The following is a 20,274-nucleotide window of genomic DNA, read 5'->3' on the forward strand; positions in this document are numbered from 1 at the left end:
AGATTTTAACACCTCCATCGAGCGCGCCATCTGCGGCTCACCTCAGCCATCCGATTCCCATCCAATGGCTGCTTACCGATTTATGGTGCTCCTGAGATTCACCCGCCCTGTTTAAATTCCGACAATGAACGTTGTAGCTCTATACTTTACTTTTCAGTTCATTTCCTTACTTTTACCAACTTTTAGGCTATATACAAGCAATGGATCGGAGCAGATAGAGCTCATTTCCTTGTATCTGGATATAAACCCTAGCCGCCATGTGTCTGGCTAGGGTGAAACGCATATCGTTAAGCGACTGAATTAATCCCGATCATCTTTGGGTATACTACCTTTGTACACTAATGTAAGACATTTTGGTAGTTCGGTTTATGTGTCCAAATCCACTAGATGATTGCGCCTGTGAACTGCATCCATCACATCGCAAAGCCTTTCCTCAAGCAACATTAGAGAGAAACCTAAAATCCACAAATCCTGAGTTCAAGATGAACTATTGAACTACATCCTGCCACGACCTTCTAGGCGCAGGAAGCAAATGGCAAGGAGAGGAGGGAACGCAAGCGGGCAAAGAAGACGGGCCTAAGAGCATATCACCGGCTGGAGGGGCAATGGGTGTGCGTGTGATGTGTAAACAGCTAAGCTGAACCCCCTCTCTCCCTGAACACTTTCTTCCTCCTCAAGACCATCAAATCAGAAATTCCCCACATCCCAGCGTACGTGACTCAAGATGGCAACGGGGCCCCGAAACCCGCGTCCCCGTGGATTTTTACCCTATTAGGGGACGAGGATGGGCATCTTTTCATCCCCGCGGGGCTGTTGTTGGGCATATTATACAAACCGACACGTTTCGTGGGTTTACACCCGTTTCGGTAGTCCCCGAACCCGAAACCCGGCAGTACCCGCGAAATGCAGTTGGGTTGAGCATGAAGAGGAGGATGGGGCTGAGGAAGGACATGCAGTTGGTTCCAAGAGATAGCTCACATCAATTGTTTGGGTTGATTTCAAGAAAGTGAAGGTCCATGGGAGATGGAAGGCACAATGTCTTCATTGTAAGAAGAAACTTGGAGGGGAATCAAAGAATGGGACAAAGCATCTTCATATTCATTTGGCGGCTTGTACTATGAAGAAGGTCCATAGCAATGGTAAAACATTGAGCCAATCTTCTTTGAGGTTCAGTTCTAGTAGCCATGGAACTGAAATCTGATCATCTTTGTTGCTGAAATATGATCATCTTTGTTGCTGAAATGTGGTATCATGATGCTGAAATACACTCTATATATCTGTTGAACCATCTATTATATTTTTTTGTTGAAATTTGATCAAGTTATGCTGCTGAAATGTGCTTGTTTTGCTGCTGAAATGTTATTCTTTGTTGTCACTGTTTGTTTAAATATTTTGATTTTCTTATGGGTTTCCCGTGGGTTCCCCGAAACCCGATGGGTTTAGGGGACGGGCGGAAAACTAGCCCCGCGCACGGTGATGGGGACGGGGACGGGTTTACGATTTTCTCGTGGGGATGAGTTTGGGAAGGCAAAACCCGATGGGTTTCGTCCCCATTGGGTAATAACCGATCATCGTGGGTGTCACATCCATATTGCCAGTATATCACACAATAAATCCATAATAATATGCCATTCAACTGTGTGTTCATAATATGACAAGAATCATTCGAGTTATTATTCCAATATAAGCAGTTTTGCGCTGCGTACAAGTACGATTTGAGCAAACATACAACCTACACTCCATGGCCTGGAAGATCACAGGAATGGCCAGCTATGCGCCATGGCTTGGAAGACATACGACCAGCTACGTGTTGTATTTTAGCTCACAACATCGACAGACCCAAATCCGTTGTCAATGGAAGTCTTCACTGCATCCAGCACAACCTGCGTCTTCCGGGTGATGGCCGGCCACTTGTTCTCAGGCTTGGCGCCGGCGTCTCTGATGCCCTGCACCAGCCTGCAGAACTCCTGGACCATCAGGGCCTCCTGTGGCAGGTCTGTCATGACAACGTGCTTGCTCGGCTGCGGAACCCATCCGTTGCTGAGCTCGGCGAAGTTCGACTTGGAGGCCACGCTGAACGGGCCGGACTTCTCTTCATACGGGATGATGAAGTCGGTGACGTGGAGAGTACCGTCCGTGCCGACGACGGTCAGGTCCATGGTGAGGTTGGTGAGGAACGAGCAGTGGAAGGTGGCCATCTTGCCGTCGGCCCAGTAGAGCGTCGCGCCACAGGCGATGAGCACGCCGGCTTGGTTCTTGACAGGCTCAGAGAGCGCGATCACGTGCTTTGGAAGCTCGTAGTCGACGGCCCACAGGATCGCGCGGATGCAGTACCACCCGGCGTCGCCGAGCGCGCCCAGGGCGTCGAGGTCTGGCTTTACCCTGATGTCATTCTGGAGGAAATCTTCGTTTGCTCGGAAGCTGAACAGACTGTTCACCTGCAGCAACAGAACAAAAAAACATTTGATTTATTTTCACTAACTGTGACAACCGTAGAAGTGTCCACGTTTAACTGAATGAAAACAGCTGTGAAGTTCTATCAAGGAAGGAAACATCACACTGCAGTGGCGAAACACTTGAGGCGCACAGAATGGGAAATAGATCATTTCATAAGCATTTTGGAATCCATTATGTGCTATAGGGTCCTGTGGCCTTACCAAAACTTCTCCCTGCCATAAACCAGGAACCACATCGGTGCTGTTGCTATATGTTCTGCCCAGAGTTATCAAGTTACATCAACAAAGGTAACATCACACTGCTACTGAATGGAAACAGTCATCGCGGAACCTGGTCACCGTAATATTTGTACTGGCTAATCTTAAATTGATGGTCATGATAATGACTTTCAAGGAGTTGTAGAGGACAACTCAGAATGAACAAAAATCTACAGCTCAATCAAGAGAGAAGTCCAAGAAACAGGAAACAAGACATCATTGTCCCTTCAAGTAAACTAAGCAAGGACAGGTAGATGCTATATTCAATTATTAATCAAGGCTCCGCCAAATTGGTTTTGAGGTACACAATGACGGGTTAGTTCCAATTGCTAGCAACAAAATGTCACTCATCTTCACTGAGCTCAATAATTAGGCAACTGATATATCGAAAGCTAGATGACGTGCTTTGCTTAATAACAGCCTTATCAATTGTCTAATACATAGGATTCGACGAGAAAAGAACTTACGCATAGTTCGGGGGAAGGAGAAAATTGAACAGAGCCTACACCTCAAGTAAGATGATATGGTATCAAGTGCTAGAAACACAATATGATTCACTGCACTTTCATCCTGGTCAATTTGGCAGCTAGATCAGGTAATCATGTGAAGGTAGCTGTCCTATCTTGCCTAATAACGTTTCCATCTTTTTTTATTTCATGTCTTTGGTTTTTGCGCACTGTCAGTTTGTCATTTTCCTTTCTGATGTTATGAGCATCCTCCCAATTTTTATCATGATTTATGTTGTCAGTGTGCTTGCTCATTGTCAATAAGCATTTGTTCTCATACCAGATCCCATACTTAAATGATTTTTAGTAAGAATTGTTGCAGGGAAGTTTAAGAACATTAAGTGGCTACAAACAAACGAGATTAGTACTTTGCAATGTAATTTTGCTCAGTAAGTGATACCCCCTCGCACAGAGATTTTGGAACTAAATCATTTTATCTTCCACCACCATGTCTGACAAAAAAATCACATTGTTCAAAAGGCAAAATCATCTCACAGACCAAATTCAGTTTTTTTGTTACCAAGAGGCAATTAACTAGCCCTTGTTGGCTGGATACTACGACAAACTGCAACTAGTTCAGAGTTATCTAGAGAATCTTTTGGCGCTTAAGCAGATGCAATAGAATATTAAGGCAACCTGACAAGATCCACAAATTATTGGTAATGTATCTCCATCTAGGCCGGCTAGAACACAAATGCAATGGACCACATCAACAAGGATAGTAGTATATTTCTCTAGATAGTTGGAGAGCAAAATTATTATCGCAAGAAATCAGTTTGAAAAACTCACAACTCTGACGTCGCCGACGTCGGCGGGGAGGAGCTCGTGCATCTTGGCGGTGCGGGGGTGGTGCATCCACATGGTGGAGTCCATGAACTGGACGCCACTGGCGTCGCAGGCGGCGAGGATGGCGTCGAGGTCGGCGGCGCAGAGCGCGGTGGGCTTCTCGAGGAGCACGTGCTTGCCCCGCGCGGCGGCGGCGGTGGCCCACTGGACGTGGAGGCTGGTGGGGAGCGGGAGGTAGACGGCGTCGACGCCCGGGTCGTCGAGGAGCGCCTCGTAGGAGCCGTGCAGGCGCGCTTCCGCGGGGAGGCCGTTGTCGGCGGCGAAGAGGCGGGCCTTGGCCTCGGAGCGGCTGCCGACGGCGGTCACGGCGCAGGCGGGCGCGGCGAGCAGCATGGCCCGCGCGAGCTTGCGCGCGATGGAGGCGCATCCCATGATGCCGAAACGCACAGGGCGTGGCGGCTGCTCCTCCGGCGCCGGCGCGGCGGACGACATGGCAAGCGGCAGGTGCGCGTGTTGCTTCGGCGCCGGGTGGGCTTTGTGTGTGTGTGTGAGCTGCTGAAGCGAGCGCGACGAATGTGTCCAAATGTACAAATGTACAGAAGGCCGCGAGAAAACCAACAGCCCACTCGTTGGCTTAGACTACACATTGGAGTAACTTCAGCAGTAACATATGATCCAACTTAGTAAATTTGTTTTGACAATTGATTTAAATAGCATAGCTAGTTTTATCCATACTATAGATAACACTACACGTACAAAAACAAGATGAGTCTACAACCTAATAAATAAAGTGTTACATAATACCACATATGTATTACTTCTCACTATAAAGGTAGTAACATAGACTAGTAATATATGCATGTTACTAGTCTAAGTTACTACCTACTATGGGTAGTCTTATGAGACTTGATACTACCGTCACCGTTATCCATTTCTGTTGATGGTGAAACTATTAACATATGGTTGCACAACTGGATTCCGTGAGACAATTTCAAGCGACCCATCACGTCTCTAGTTCCTAACCCAGTTGAGAAAGTTGCTGAACTTATTGATGCAACAAGGGCACAATGGAACGAAGTGTTGGTTCGGTCTATGTTTACTTCTTTTGATGTGAATGGGATCTTGAAGATACCCCCTGTGTGCACGGATAGTTTCTGATTTCTGGGCATGGCATGAAGAGAATCGAGGTAATTTTACCGTCAGTTCAGCTTACCGCATGATTATGCAAACGAAGCTTAGTAGGAAGGATTGGCTCCAGGAGAACGAAGGCACTTCCAGTGTTCAGGAGAGCAAACAACCGAGTGCAATGTGGCATATTCGGGTGCCCTTGAAACTTCATATGTTTGTCTGCCGCTTAGCAAGGCAATCGATGCCTACCGGAGAAGTACTCAACCACCGTAATACTGCCGACAAGGATACTTGTTGTTTGTGTGGTGCACGGGGTACATGGATGCACGCTCTCTTCACTTGTCCCATGTCAAGGAGAGGCCGGGCCCTTGCGGTTGAGGAGTTAGTCGAGAAGATCATTGATCACATGGAAGGAAGTCCGAAGGAGTGGCTCTTTGCTCTACATGAAATACTAGAGGCTGACCTTTGCTCGTTTGGTCGTGACCGCATGTGCAATATGGGGAGCTAGGAGGAAGGCCATCCACGAGGACATATTTCAGTCTCCCCATGCGACCCATGGCTTCATCATGAGCTTTTTGTCTGGGCTTCAGATTGTCAACAATAGTGCTCCAAAACCGTTGGTGCTGGCTGCACCGAGGCCCTCACGGTGGCTGCCTCCTAGCGCGGGGTGTGCAAAAATTAATGTGGATGCAGCGGTATCAACTCAGGGAAGATATGGAGATGTGGCTGTGATTTGCAGGGATCGTGATGGAGTGTATCTTAGCGCCTCGACGATCATCTTCAGGTACATCACGGACCCTCAAATAGTGGAAACATTGGCAATAAGAAGAGGGAGTTAGCCAGGAATTATGTAAGTTTGGTTTCACGTATCACCTGAGTGCATCTTGCACAGTAATGAAATCTAGTTAATCTAAAAAAAAGTTAGCGTTATTTTCCCTTTACAGCTTAGGTTATGACCAGTTTTTTCCTTTTTTTTCTTTTGCTTCAAAAGAGTAGGGATGCATTATGTTGGGTTTCATGTGCGGAAGGTATGTTTTGCATCCTTCCTGCCTCAGCGATGCAAATCATGTGGAGAATTCCATATGTCTCCAGGACTGTCAATACGACCAATCTACATCTTTCCACAAATTAGAACTTCATCGCAAAGTTTCTTTGTAGCTCAGGCTACATGAAACCTCTTATCCTCAACCCTCAGCCTTGCTTTGAGATCAGTACTCTTCAATTAACTTACAGCAAGAAGATCTCTCTTTTTTGTTTCTCTAAAATGAAACAACATATGAACTTGAAACTTTGCAGATCGAACAAACATTAGAACGTCAATGTGTGAAAAAACTTTCAGATTTTTTGGTCTGATATAAATATACAAAATGATATTTTGTTTGACTAAAAGTATTATTTTAAGTATTTAAAATGCATAAACATCTGAAAGTTTTTTCCCAGATTGTAGTTAGAATGTATTGTTGTTCTGCAAAATTTGAAGTTCATATGTTGTGTCGTTTGAGAGAAACAAAGAAGACAAATGCGTTTGCATGAATCGCGATGCATAAATGGATGGCAAAGATAAAAGGTACCATGTAGCCTGAGCTACAGAAAACCACACTGGAAAATCGAGTTTCAGAGTCTATCAGCATCTAACCTCCGCCGGCTCTTTCCCAAGATGGAGAGAGCCAGTACATTAGCAAAACAATGGAAATCAATCTAACTAGGATAGAACGTCACAGTATTACATAAGTGGTACTAGTTCATGTGATTATTTGGGTCTTTGTTGCCGTCAGGGAGGATCTTGGCTTCACTGTTGTTGCTTGTCACGCCATCTTCTTTCTTTTTGGGTTCCCAAAAGTATTCCATATATAAATAATATATAAATAAGTATGAAATTGTGAAGTCACTGAGTCTGGCATCAAACCGATAACTGCGCCTGCAAGTGACGACAATAATAAGCTCTTAAAAAGATAAATAGGAAAGAAAAACGATAAAACGAATGTTTGAGACTGACTATATATACCAGTAAGAGTCATGAGGCCTAGGCTCCACATGCGCAGAGAGCTGAGTCATCAGGCGATTAACTTGGAAGCCTTTCCAGGAGAGACTTGGGTACGTGCCTGTCCTTGTCAACTCCACGAGCACATCGAACAACTCGTTTTTCTTCTTCTGGTAATGCATTTCCAGTTCTTCCTGAGCCCCTGTAGTACTAGGTTTCGGCTGCCATACAAGAATGAATGCATATATATTAACATTAGTGAGCATTGGATAAGAACAGTATTACTTGCTTGCTTCAGACAAACGGAGCGGTATATCAGCAGACTATATATTACACTCCTTGCCAAGATCGATGGAGCGGTGGATCTTAGGGACTTCCGACCGGTCAGCCTCATGCATGGGGCAATAAAGATATTTGACAAGGCAATGGCCGTCAGGTTGGCTACCGAGCTGTCCATGCTTGTGGGCATTCACCAGAGCGTTTTCATCATAGGATGGTTGATCCACGATAACTTCATGTTGGTCCAATGCATGGCACGTCGGCTCCATGCCCTTCGGGAACCCACGGTGATGCTCAAGCTTGACATCACGAAGGCCTTCGACACGGTCCAATGGCCTTTCCTCCTTGAGGTCCTACGGATGATGGGCTTTGGCGCGAAGTGGATGGAGTGGGTTTGTGGACTCTTGGCCACCTCATCTATGTGGATTATGGTGAACGGGCATCCCGGCTGGCCCATATACAATGCCAGGGGTATGAGGCAAGGAGCACCTCTCTCGCCGATGCTTTTCATCTTAGCTATGGAGCCGCTACACAAAATGTTTCAGCTGGCGGCATCCCGTGCTATCCTGTCACCGTTGGCAAGATCAGGGATGCAACAACAGCTCTCGATGTTTGCTGACGACGTGATGCTCTTTATCAAACCAAATGACGCTGATCTGCGGGCCAGTGCCTGGATCCTCCATAGCTTCGGTGAGGCATCGGGTCTTGTGGTAAACCTCTCTAAGAGCATGGCATTGCTAATTCGCTGCACTTCAGTTGAAATGGAAAGGGTGGAGGAAATCCTGGGATGTCCGACGGGCTCGTATCCTTGCAAATACCTCGGCCTCCCGCTAACGATAAGAAATCAAACGTCGGCTCAGCTCATGAGACATGTGGATTGCCTTGCGCGAAAGCTGCCAACTTGGAGGGCATCCTCCATGCCAAAGAGTGGCCGCTTACTACTGATCAAGTCGGTCCTTTGTGCCACCCCGATACATGCTATGATGGCACTTGACATTCCTCAGAAAGTACTCACGACCATGGTGAAAATCTGTCGAGGCTTCCTTTGGTGTGTGCGTGACAGCGCGAATGGTGGACAATGCAGGGTGGCCTTGGAGGCCGTGTGCACGCCAAAGTGGGCGGGAGGCTTGGTCCTTCCAATTCTCCGGTGGCTGAACATCGCCATTCAAGCCCGATGGCTATGGTTCCAACGTACTGATCAATCCCGTTCGTGGGCTGAGTTTCAAATGAAAGTCCCAAAGGAATCAAGGCAGCTCTTCAGGGCTGCGGCAAAAGCTGTGATTGGAAATGGCATGAGCACTCGCTTCTAGGAAGACCGGTGGCTTGCAGGCTTTACGGTCCAGGACATGGCCCCGTCAATATACGCCATTGTTGCACCCAGCGCGCGGACATCTCGGACAGTCTACCAGGCAGTCTCAACGGGTGAATGAGCCTTGGACATTGGGCCCAACCTCACGGGCCAACAGTTAAACGAGTACATGCTCCTATGGAGCCAGGTGACCAGTACAATGCTCATGCCGAAGGAGACGGATCACATCAGGTGGAACTGGGAGGCCAACGGGGACTACTCCACGAAATCAGCATACGAGGCCAAATTCGTAGGACGGGAGGTGGAGCCAACAGCAGAATTTACATGGAAGTCCAAGGCCCCACTATCTTGCAGGTTCTTTCTTTGGCTTGTGATGCATAATAGATGTTGGACCTCGGACAGACTTGCTAGGCACGGATTAGATCACCAAGACGCATGCCCCTTCTGCAATCAACACGAGGAGACCATCGGTCATCTTCTTTTGGGCGCAAGAGAAGTTTGGTCTATTATTTGCAAAGCACTTGATAGGCCATAGTGGACGCCGAGCCAGAACTCGAGGCTGTGAGACTGATGCGCCGTCACATCTACTCATGGCCAAGGGGCGAAGGACACGCGTGCAATCTTACTACTTGTGTTATGAAAGATCTGGAAGTACCGAAACGCGATTGTCTTCGATGGTGCCCCCCTCTCTTCGAGGGTGCTCACGAACAGAATTGATACCGAGGGACGTGCATGGAAGCAAGCTGGCATCTTAAAAGGGAATGTAGAGCCTCTCCTCGGAGGGCTAGTCAGGTGGGCTGAGGGGAGAAGTTAGGCTAGAGTGGTTTCCGGCTATGCCGGCAGAGTTGGTCCACATGTATCATTGTAATATGTAACCGCCAACGTGGAGGGGTTCTTGTCCCCCTCTTCCTTTAATATATAGTACGCACACTCGTGCGTATTCGAGAAAAAAAATTTAGACTTATATAAGGATAGCATGCAGGGCAGACCAATCGTTGTCTTGGGGTGCCAAATAGCACAATCTGATCTAAATGTCATCATAATCCTAGCAAATACTCCACAATAGCATTAAATTGTTGTATGATTAGCATTAGTATATATATTAGAGTTTAGATCGCACTTCGGTACCCTCATTAGGTCTGCCATTGTTCACATAACATCACCGTGACATCCTTCACGTCCACGGCTCGCACACGGCTGCATTGCTGATCCGACAGTGTGGTGCCGTGGCGCCGAATACGTTCGTTCTTTTGGTGTACATATCAAAGAAAGTATATTATTTTGCAAATAAAAAGAAAAAGAAAGTATGGCTGTGGCCCGTATACATTCGTTCTTTTGGTGTACATATCAAAGAAAGTACATCCATCTACAGCCGGACTTGGCAAATCCAGCTCCTCAAACGCCCGCAGACGCGTCCGGGCACTGACCGAACACCCCTCAAATGTTGCGCCGTACACTCACATACCATAAATTCCGATCCTCAAATCCATGCAATCCATGCAGGTCGATCATACGGTACAAACTGTCTGAATGCCAAAGTTCGAAAGAAAGCAAATTAAATCATAGTTCAACAAACCGGACATGGCAAAATCAAATTAATGTCCGAGTGTGACGGATGGCCTCAGATCACTGGCTGGGCGCCTGCTCTGAGCGGAAGGCGTCTTGCTCCAGGCGGAATACGTCCTACTCGTCCTGCTCTGCCTGCATCCAGATAGTCTCCTCCGCCTGCAGCCGGGCTGCTTGCTCCACCTGCATTCGGGCCACCTCCTCCGCTTGCATCCGGGCCACAGCCACCCTCGCCGCCTCGTACTCCCTACGATCGTTATCTCCTTCTTCTTGTCCGCAAGCCACTTCTTCGCATGCTCATCCAAGAGGGTCTCGTCTGCCAACATGATCCTCGCATCTTCCACGTCCCGTGCAAGTTGCAACCTCTCCTTCTCAAGCTCTATGTCACCAAATGTCTTGGCCTTCTCGAGTTCCCATTTGATCGCCGCTTGTTGCTTCTCCAACTCGATCTTCTCCCTCTCAATTTCCAGCTTCTTCTCTGCCTTCTTCCGGTCCCACTCCATCCTTTCCTTTTGCGCATCCAACATGAGCTTATACATCTCTTCCTTCTAGTTTTCCCTCACCAAAAAATGCCCGTCCATGTGGACGACATTTTGGTAGCCACGGCATCACGGGCGCCACGTGCCTTCTCCCACTTGTTTCCCATGACTTGGCGGTTGTCCTTTGGCACGGTGGCTTTTCCATTCATCATGACAACATCGTCGTCTTCATCATCCAACCCAATTGATTGGTTGGAGCTTGAGCCATCATTCCTCTTCTTGGCGGACTTGAGGTCGGCCACAAGTTGGTTCCACTTTGGCTTGCCATTCAATATGACCCAACAATGGCTAAAAGCAAATGGCTTCTTCTCCACCTTGTGATACAAAGTGGCCGCCACCACCGTCTAGCAAACAGTATATGTATGAGCACGAGAATGCAAACACAAGAACCATATGCAATAGACGAAAAGATGAGGCAATCGAGCTTACGTGAGTTGCGACTCCCATCCCACTTTGAGGGCATTTGGTCACTTGTGAATAGTAGCCAACGTACTTGTTCACTTCCATTTGAATGATCCCCCAATGATGTTAGAGAGATGCCACATTGCGAGTGGTCACGATAGGATGCGGCTCCACACACTCCTTTTGATCATGATACTCCTTCCAAATCTTCGTCCAATAGGTGTTTCCCTTTTGCTCGGTGCCGCATATTGGATCCATCGTTGTGGCCAACCAAGCTTTGACCAAAAAGATGTCCTCAAATCTTGAGAATTTCAGACCTCTTGCCTTCGGCGTCTTGGTCTTCTTCTTCTTCTTGCTCGGATTGGGATCGGATGTTGTCCCAACTTCAAATGCGTGGTGGCCTCCAATTCATACTCCATTTCGGTCGGATCTTCATTGTCATTGATCATGTTCGACAAGAACGCCACCTACATGATTATAGTTTACAAGCATTCATCGTGAGCGAAATGAACTAGTGGTCTATGCTAAAATCTGATTGGACAAGAGCAAAGAAAATGCACCGACTCTTGTTCGGTCATTTCGTCAAACATGTCAAGGGCAGCCTGGGCACTGCCAGAGCCCGTGCTCATCCGCGCCCGAACAAGCTGTGGAGAGTTACACACATCGACCGCCGGCATTCGCGTGGTTGCAAAGCTCTCCAGAATGGCCCAGCCGGCGGTTGGATCATCCTCTATCCCAATGCGGTCGGACGACATAATCCGCGTAGGCTCTCAGAAGGAAGGGGTGCAGGGATCCGGGCGCGGAGGAGGAGACAATTGCTTGACCATGTCCAAACCTCCCCGTGACGCCGCCACCGCCTCCCTCTCTCATCGCCGACGTCGTCGCAACTTGTGGGAGACTTTCTCCACCTTGCAAGTCGCAATCGATGAATCGACACCATTGACAGACGAGGTGTGCTGCGTCTTCGTCGTGGCGGTGTGGGTCGGGATGGACGAGATATCCGATGGTGGATTGGACCGAAGGTGAGGATTGGGAGCAAGGGTGGAGGACGGTGAGGGTCCGGGCGCGTGAATGGTTGGAAGGTGACGGGAGGAGGAAGGCTTTGGTGGATTTGATGCAATTTGGGGTTGGGTCAGGCTGTCGGGTCCGACGTGGCAAGTATGCCCGGGTGCCCCCTTATCTGCCCCATATTTGGCCTGTATATGGGGGGTGCTGGTTGATACGTCTCCAACGTATCTATATATTTTTATTGTTCCATGATACTATATTATCCATCTTGGATGCTTTATATGCATTTTGGTGCTATTTTATATCATTTTTTGGGACTAACCTATTAACCCAGTGCCAAGTGCCAGTTGCTGTTTTTCCTTGTTTTTTATCTTTTACAAAAAATCAATACCAAACGGAGTCCAGACGGAATAAAACTTTACAATGATTTTACTTAGACCAGAAGACACCTAGGAAGCTTTGGGAGGAGGCCAGAAGGCCCACGAGGAGGCCAAAAGCCCTAGGGGCGCCCCTGGGGGGGCAGGCTTGTGGGCCCCTCGTAGCTCTTCCAACCCTAATCTTTGCTCCATAAATACCAAAATATTCCCCCTGCACCAGAGGGCACACCAAAAATACTTTTCCGCCGCCGCAAGCTTCTGTTCTCATGAGATACCATCTTGGGGCCTTTTCCGGTACTCTGCCGGAGGAGGATTCGATCACGGAGGGCCTCTACATCAACCTTGCCGCCCTTCCGATGATGCGTGAGTAGTTTACCACAAAACTACGGGTCCATAGCTAGTAGCTAGATGGCTTATTCTCTCTCTCTTTGATCTTCAATACAATGTTGTCCTCGATGTTCTTGGAGATCTATTCGATGTAATCTTCTTTTTGCGGTGTGTTTGTTGAGATCCGACGAATTGTGGGTTTATGATCAGATTATCTATGAATATTATTTGAGTTTTCTCTGAACTCTCTTATGCATGATTAAGATAGCTTTGCATTTCTCTCCGATTTATTGATTTGTTTTGGCCAACTAGATTGATTTTTCTTGCAACGGGAGAGGTGTTTTGTGATGGGTTCAATCTTGTGGTGTCCTCGCCCACTTTTAGTAGGGGTAGCGAGGCACGTATTTTTATTGTTGCCATTAAGAATAAAAAGATGGGGTTTTTACCATATTGATTGGATCTATACCTGTACATCATGTCATCTTGCTTAAGGCGTTACTCCGTTCTTGTTAACTTAATACACTAGATACATGCTAGATATCGGTCGATGTGTTGAGTAATAGTAGTAGATACATGCATGAGTCAGTCTACTTGTCGTGGACGTGATGCCTATATTCATGATTATTGCCTTGGATATCATCATAACTATGCGCATTTCTATCAATTGCTCAATAGTAATTTGTTCACCCATCGTATGTTTTCTTTCAAGAGAGAAGCCTCTGATACGTCCATTTTGCATCATGATTTCCTATTGTTATTTATAATGTTTTTATGCATAATAATGCTTCATGGAGTAATTCTAATGCCTTTTCTCTCATAATATGCAAGGGTTATACAAAGAGGGAGAATGCCGGCAGCTGAAATTCTGGACTTGAAAAGGCTACGTCAGAGTTACCTATTCTGCACAACTCCAAATGGCCTGAAAATTTATGGAGAATTATTTTGGAATATATAAAAAATACTGGAGCAAATAACTACCGGAAAGGGGCCACCTGGTGAGCACAAGACACCAGGGTGCGCTAGGCCCCCCAGGTGCGCCCTGGTGGGATGTGATTAGCCCAGCTCATCTCCGGTGCCCATCTTCTGGTATATAGGTCACTTTGACCTAGAAAAAAAATAAGGAGACAAATTTCGGGACGGAGCGCCGCCGTCTCGAGGTAGAACTTGGGCAGGAGCACTTTTGCCCTCCGGCAGAGCGATTCCACCGGGGGAACTTTCCTCCCGGAGGAGGAAAATGAAGCCATCGTCATCACCAACAACCCTCTCATCTTTGGGAGGCCAATCTCCATCAACATCTTCAACAACACCATCTCCTCTCAAACCCTAGTTCATCTCTTGTGTTCAATCTTTGTACTGGAACCTCAGATTGGTACTTGTGGGTGACTAGTAGTGTTGATTACATCTTGTAGTTGCTTACTATATGGTTTATTTGGTGGAAGATTATATGTTAAGATCCATTATGCTATTTAATACCCCTTTGATCTTGAGCATGATTATCATTTCTGAGTAGTTAATTTTGTTCTCGAGGTCATGGGAGAAATCTTGTTGCAAGTAATCATGTGAACTTGATATGTGTTCAATATTTTGATGATATGTATGTTATGATTCCCTTAGTGGTGTCATGTGAACGTCGACTACATGACACTTCACCATATTTGGCCTAAGGGAATGCATTGTGGAGTAGTTATTAGATGATGAGTTGCTAGTGTCGGTGTCAAAACCGACGGATCTCGGGTAGGGGGTCCCGAACTGTGCGTCTAAGGCGGATGGTAACAGGAGGCAGGGGACACAATGTTTACCCAGGTTCGGGCCCTCTCGATGGAGGTAATACCCTACTTCCTGCTTGATTGATCTTGATGATATGAGTATTACAAGAGTTGATCTACCACGAGATCGTAGAGGCTAAACCCTAGAAGCTAGCCTATGATTATGGTTGTTGCTGTCCTATGGACTAAACCCTCCGGTTCATATAGACACCGGAGGGGGCTAGGGTTACACAGAGTCGGTTACAAGGGAGGAGATCTACATATCCGAATTGCCAAGCTTGCCTTCCACGCAAAGACGAGTCCCACCCGGACACGGGACGAAGTCTTCAATCTTGTATCTTCATAATCCAACAGTTCGGCCAAAGGATATAGTCCGGCTGTCCGAGGACCCCCTAATCCAGGACTCCCTTAGTAGCCCCTGAACCAGGATTCAATGACGATGAGTCCAGCGCGCAGATTGTCTTCGGCATTGCAAGGCGGGTTCTTCTCCAAATTCCGAATACCTGTCGAGTAGTGTTCGGCTTCCCATGAATGTTGCACTCCTTGGCTTTTATGCCTAATAATGGCTATCCTCCACATGTTGAGCGAATGCGAGAAGTCGGGGCATTTTTACACTTGCCACCCTAACCATGTGAGTAAATCATCTATTTAAAGAGACGGGGATCCTCAGATCCAGATCACACCATCCTCCCACAGCGAGTATCCATCGGAGCGTGCCCGGAGAAGTCCATCCCATCATGGCCGGCCATCGCAGCTCCTCCTCTTGCTCCCGTAGCCCTAAGCCAAGCAATTGGAAGAAGTGTTCCGTCCCCCACAGCCAATTAGTAGAGTTACAGACCCAGGGGTTTCTCCCTCCAGCGTATATGGTCCCCGTTCGAGCCGGACTTTCCACTTACAACGGCAGGGAGCAAGCGGAGAGCTTTCCCAACCCATCCATGGGGAAGCGGGTATGCCTTGTCCCTTACTTATTAAGGGGGCTTGGATTTCCAATCCATCCGTTCCTTCGCGGGCTCCTGGAGTTCTACGGCCTCCAGCTGCATAACTTTTCTCCCACCTCCATATTACACATCGCTGGCTACGTCGCCCTTTGCGAGCTATTTTTGGGCTGCGAAGCTCATTTCGAGCTATGGAAGAGGCTATTCTGCCTCGTACCCCATACACAGGAGGGGTCAATATATCAAGTGGGCGAAGCCGAGATATGGCGCATCGCCGGGCCCGGATACCTGTCCGGTACTCCGAAGAAGACATCCGAAGACTGGCCTTCGGAGTGGTTTTATATGTATGACGTCCCCCTTCCGGACCCTATTCGGATGGGCCTTCCTGAGTTTAATAATGCCCCTTTTAAGAAACGCCGCAACTGGCGCCCTCGGAGCCCTCAGGAGGAAGATAACAGAGAGGTCCTTTACCTGATGGGCCGGATAAAAACGCTGGCCAAATCAGGATTGACAATAATCGAGGTTATGTCAATATGTATAATGCGGGGGGTGCAGCCACTTCAATATCGGGGACAACCCATGTGGCACTTTAATGGAGAAGACGATGCCACCCGCTATAGTCATAAGGGACCGGACTCCGTCGCTGCTCTAGCGAAAATACTGTCCGATTTATATAAAGGAGAGGAAGATGAGTTCATCCGCATTAACCCACAGGATGGATTCTCCATGTACAACCCCCAAACTAGGTGAGCTGCTACTTTCTATTCCAGATGTCGGTGTCAAAACTGGCGGATCTCAGGTAGGGGGTCCCGAACTATGCGTCTAAGGTGGATGGTAACAGGAGGCAGGGGACACGATATTTACCCAGGTTCGGGCCCTCTTGATGGAGGTAATACCCTACGTCCTGATCGATTGTTCTTGATGATATGAGTATTACAAGAGTTGATCTACCACGAGATCAAAGAGGCTAAACCCTAGAAGCTAGCCTATGGTATGATTGTATCTTGTCCTATGGACTAAAACCCTCCAGTTTATATAGACACCTGAGGGGGCTAGGGTTACACAAGGTCGGTTACAAAGGAGGAGATATACATATCCATATTGCCTAGGTTGCCGTCCACGCCAAGTAGAGTCCCATCCAGACATAGGACGAAGTCTTCAATCTCGTATCTTCATAGTCCAACAGTCCGGCCAAAGGACATGGTCCGGCTGTCCGGAGACCCCCTAATCCAGGACTCCCTCAGTAGCCCCTGAACCAGGCTTCAATGACCATGAGTCCGGCGCGCAGTATTGTGTTCGGCATTGCAAGGCGGGTTCCTCCTCCACATACACCATGGAAGAGTTTTGAATACAAGGATAGTGCCCGACCCTGCAAAATAAGTTCCACATACCACTGTAGAGAGAATAATACTACAAATCTAATCTGCTGACACGTTTTGACAGCATGTCATCACGCCATGGCCCAGTCATTATTCGAACCGTTTTTCTCAACCAGCTCCGCACATAACGCGAGGCGGTTTTCTTGACACGTCTTGTTAAAGTAGAGATCGTGTCCCCCTTATCACGGTATTCTCATCAATACAGACGTGGGTAACCCAACCGTGCATGTTGGGATGACTCCTAGATCTTAGGCAAGTCCCAAACGGCCACGAGGAGGACGCTTGATATGCACCCTCTTTATAAAGGGGACGATGCTTTTTTCTTTTTTCCCTCCCGTGCTCAATCGAATCCTTCCCCTGCCTCGAGTTCTAACACCCAAAACTCAGGTCAGGTGCTTCGGACCTTCAACTATGTCCGGATCCAATCTTCAAGGTCGGTGGATTCCTTCCTCCGTCACAGAGGAGGACATCAAGAAGTTGAGAGAGACATGATATCTGACCACTGAAATTCCGCATAGGCTACCTGCCCGAGGGCAGGTCGTTCCTACTCCCGAACCCAACGAGAGCGTTGTGTTCATATCCCACTTCCTCTGAGGACTAGGCCTCGCTCTAGATCCCTTTGTTAGGGGTCTTATGTTCTATTATGGGTTGGATTTTCACGATCTGGCCCCGGATTCCCTTCTTCACATCTCGTCATTTATTGTCGTATGTGAGGCCTTCCTCCGCATTACCCCTCACTTCGGCCTGTGGCTCAAGACATTCGATGTGAAGTCGAAGATGATCGAGGGGCGGCACGCAGCGTGCGGAGGTGCTTTAATAAGCAAAATCGCCGATGCTCCATGGCCAGAGGGTTCCTTCCTAGAGGTGTCCGAATTGTGGCAGCGGGAGTGGTTTTACATCACAGCTCCCCGAAGTGCCAAGTGGGTAGCTGCCCCCACCTTTCGCTCGGGGCCCCACCGCAACTGATGTCATGGATCAGCGGGGGGCTGAGCTGGGGTCCAGCAAAGGATGTGCCAATACTGCAGAGCCATATCCGAGATCTCTTTGAGAGAGATTTCAGTCTGGTTATGGTAATGCAAGTTATGTTAGTTCGTCGAGTTCAGCCTTACAAACGCCGGCCCCTCCGCATATGGGAATTCAACCCGGAAGGACCGTGAGCTATTCAGCATTTCCTCGGCATAACGCTTGAAGAGATGTACAAATCGTTCTTCGGACCCCAAATAGAGTGTCCGGACACCACCGAGGACGTGGGTCTGAGCTGCAACCGCCCTGCTGCCTAAGTAAGTAATCCCATGTTGAACCTACTGTCCTTTTATTTATCATGGCATCATTCTAAAGAGCCGCTCTTTGACCAGGACTGGATAACAAAGGCGATGATGATCAAGTGTTCGACCCCCTTCCTGAGGGCCTGGACAATCCGGTACTGGACAAGATGCTCGAGCCGGCGCCTTATCCAGTGCCCTCGAAGGAAGATGATGGGGGGAATAGAGAGGGCGAAAGCGGGCCTCACTCGCTACTTATTCCAGCCGGGGGAATGAGCACCTCCGCGAGGGAGGACAACCAAAGGGAAGAATCTGACATTCTCTCTCCCCGGGGAAGGAAGAGGACTACCTCTGAAGATCCGGAAACTAAGGTTTCTAAACGGGAGAAGAAATCTTCATCAGAGGGTCTTGCCTCGGAGGGTATTCTTGCCGCACAATGTCCGCGCGGGGATCAGCCCTCTACCGAGCTGTAAGTAATCAAAAAGTACTTAATAGTGCAAACATCCTACCTTACTTCCGAAGACAATAACCGATGCTTATAAATTATAGTCCGGATCATAGCCCTTCTCGATAGAGTTCGTCTTCGGGGGATCTTCTTCCGGAGATGATGGAGAGCGAAACGCCTCCCCCTGACACCCCGCCTCATGAAGCGGGCGACATTGAAGTGTCATCGCAAAGGGTATCTCTGGATCCACTAAGGCTAGAGGATAACCCTTGGGCTACCCGGAATCCCCAGTATCCGGCTCCTAAGGAGAGTGACAGCAAGGGTTCGTACAGTGTGCGGTCGGACGCGCTGAAGGATCTTCTGGGGCAAGTGGCCGTCTTAATGCTAATGGGTACGGTAATTGAAAGGATTTCCTCCGCTGAAAGCGGTTTGCATGTAGCCTTTATGAGTCCGCTGAAAGGCTTCGAGGTACGTGAGATAGTGTATGTTTTTGGTACTACATTAGGTGTGCCCTATGCAGATAGTAGCCCCTGAGACTCTGGTTGTCGTCGAGAATGGCGGCAACCAGAGGATCATATACCCAGGTAATAAATCGACTGCCTTTATGTGCAGGTGGCTGAGGCTACGGTGGCTAGCCGAACTGATGGATTTACCGAGCTAAAGCGGCAACTTGATGCGGCTGATGCCGATATCGTGCTTGTCAACCAGCGGCTTGACGAGGCATAGGGCGAGTGATTTCTCTGGTGATCGTCACATAATAAGAGTAGCATGATGCCAGTATCTTTAATATGTTGTGACTGCAGATGGAGCTGCCATCGTGGAGGCCCTTCGGGCGGAGCTTGCCCGAGCCAAGGAGCAAGCAAGGAGTAGCAATGTGGCCGCTCTAAAGGCGGCCGAAGAGTTAAGGGCTGAACAGGCCGCGCATTGCGAGAGCAAGGAAAAAATAGCCAAGATGGCTGTAGAGTTAAAAGATGCCGCTGACCGTTACCAGCTTCTCGAAGAAGAAAACCGGGCGAAGGCGACTGACTTGGAGAAGGCCCTGGTGGCTGCCAAGGAAGCCCGCTCCAAAATTAGAGCGACGAAGGAGGAGCTGAATCAAGCTGCAGATATCGTGTCTGGGAAGCCCTTCTTGTTGCGGACTAAGTTCAGAGATCCGAAGTATGCCCCTTTGGACCGGCTATAGAGTTCTGCGGATGCCTACGTGGATTTGGCTGCAAGTGATGCTGATGCGGCCGAGTACTTCAAGGATCAGAAAGGTCCCGAAGTGGAAAAGCTGTTCTGGTCACAATTTCACACTCCAGTCCGTCCGCTGCTGTTGAATGAGCGAATGGTCGAGTGGGCCGAGCTCCATAGGTTGTCCGGACTTGCCATGAGCTCCGTTGTGGATCACCTGTGGCCGGGAGGGCCAAGGCCGAATAGCTACTTTAGTTTAGTGCAACAATTCCTTGGTGCTGTGCCACGCATCGATGTTGTAAAGAGATCGTCATGCACAGAGGGTGCGCAGATGGCCTTTGCCCATGTCAAGACATACTGGGCGGAGATGGAGGCCACCACTGTTGCGACAT

General features: G+C 48.3%; 1 pseudogene; it reads right to left on the reverse strand.

Moving 5' to 3' along the window:
* Window positions 1-1,602: 1,602 nt before the first annotated feature.
* Window positions 1,603-20,274, reverse strand: part of LOC123049904 (uncharacterized oxidoreductase At4g09670-like) — a 31,169-nt pseudogene continuing 12,497 nt past the window's right edge.

This window comes from Triticum aestivum, chromosome 1A, assembly GCF_018294505.1.
Source record: "Triticum aestivum cultivar Chinese Spring chromosome 1A, IWGSC CS RefSeq v2.1, whole genome shotgun sequence".
Taxonomy (NCBI): Eukaryota; Viridiplantae; Streptophyta; class Magnoliopsida; order Poales; family Poaceae; genus Triticum; species Triticum aestivum.